This window comes from Microtus ochrogaster, chromosome 18, assembly GCF_000317375.1.
Source record: "Microtus ochrogaster isolate Prairie Vole_2 chromosome 18, MicOch1.0, whole genome shotgun sequence".
NCBI lineage: Eukaryota > Metazoa > Chordata > Mammalia > Rodentia > Cricetidae > Microtus > Microtus ochrogaster.
In genome coordinates, this window is record NC_022020.1 from 3,897,462 (window position 1) to 3,899,221 (window position 1,760).

Here is a 1,760-nt window from a genome sequence, read left to right on the forward strand (position 1 = left end):
TTCATTGGTTAATCAATAAACTGCTTGGCTTGATAGGGCAGAACTTAGGTAGGCTGGAAAAACAGAACTGAATGCTGGGAGGAAGAAAGCAGAGTGAGAGAGAGAGAGCCGCCATGGAGCTACCAGAGTCAGACATGCTGAATCTTTCCCGGTAAGCCACTGCCATGTGGCGATACACAGATTAATAGAAATGGGCTAAACTAAGGTGTAAGAGTTAGCCAATAAGAAGCTAGAGGTAATGGGTCAAGCAGTGATTTAAATAATACACTTTCTGTGTGGTTATTTCGGGGCTAAGCTAGCCAAACGGCTGGGACAAACAAGCAGGCCCTCCCCTTGGAACATATACAGTCCTGTCTATCCTGATCAGGAAGAGATTTAAAGAAGGGACTGTGGACGATTTGTGATCTTACACAGCTTAATAATCAGAGGACTGCGACAGCCAGCAAAGGTCACTGTTCATAGTTTACAAGTAAAAGTGACCACATACACCACATGCCATCATCATCAGGAACTGTGAAGTGAAAGATGAGAACTTGATTTAATGAAAAGGATGGAAAGTAATTCTGTGTGGTTTCAGCCTTTTGTTAATATATATACATTTTTTTTCCTTTTTGGTTTTTTGAGACAGTGTTTCTCTGTGTTGCCCTGACTGCCCTGGTTAGTAGACCAGGCTGGCCTTAAACTTAAACTATCATTTTTGTCTTACATTGGTGGGATGAGTTAGTATCTGGTATCTTTCTGAGTAATTACCTATATTATTTCATTGAGGATCTAATATGCCAGTGGTTCTCAACCTGTGGGTCATGGCCTCTTTAGCAAACTTCTATGTCCAAAACTATTTACATTATAATTCTTAGCAGTAGCAGAACTACAGTTTTGAAGCAGCACACCATGAGGAACTGTGTTAAAGGGCCACAGATTAGGAAGGTTGAGAACCACTATACTAGGCATTTTCTCTTGACCCCAACGAGAGCCTTTTGGAGACAACATAATCAGAAGGATAAACACAAACTGCGTGCCCACAATAACTACTTTTCAAATACATCTATAAAGAACAAAATGAAATTGCCAATGAACTTATATGAGGCAAATTTACAAAGCTCTTAAAAAATAAAACACACGCCTTTAATCCCAGCACTCTGGAGGCAGAGGCAGGGTGATCTCTGTGAGGTCAAGGCCAGCCTGGTTCTCAAAGCAAGTTCCAGGACAGCCAGAAGTATTACACAGAGGAACCCAGTCTTGAAAAAATCAAAAAAAGAAAAAAGGAAAAAAGGGACCAGCAAGATGGCTCAGGAGGTAAAGCTGCTTGCTGCCAAGCCCAACAGTCTAGTCTTCAGGGTCCAGCATGGCTGAAGGAGAGGACTGACCCCGCACGTTGTCCCCTGGCCTCTGTGTGCACACACACTATTGTAGTGGTGTGTTATTTTTGTTTTAATAATTAAAGCTTGCCTGAAAGTCAGTGCAAAGCAGCCACAGTAGTTAGCCATAGAATCTGGGTGGTGGTGGTGAACACCTTTACTCCCAGCACTAAGAGGAATATAAGATGGGAGGAGACAGGTCTCACGCTCAGTCTCATTCTAGGATTCCAAGAGGCAGGATCACCATTTCAGTTAGAGGTAGAGGTAAGGTAGAGGTGGCTGCTGCTTTGCTTTTCTGACCTTCAGTTTGAGCCCCATGGTGTTACACACCATGTCACATACATACATATAAACCATGTCACATGCGTGCATGCACACACACACACACACACACACACACAC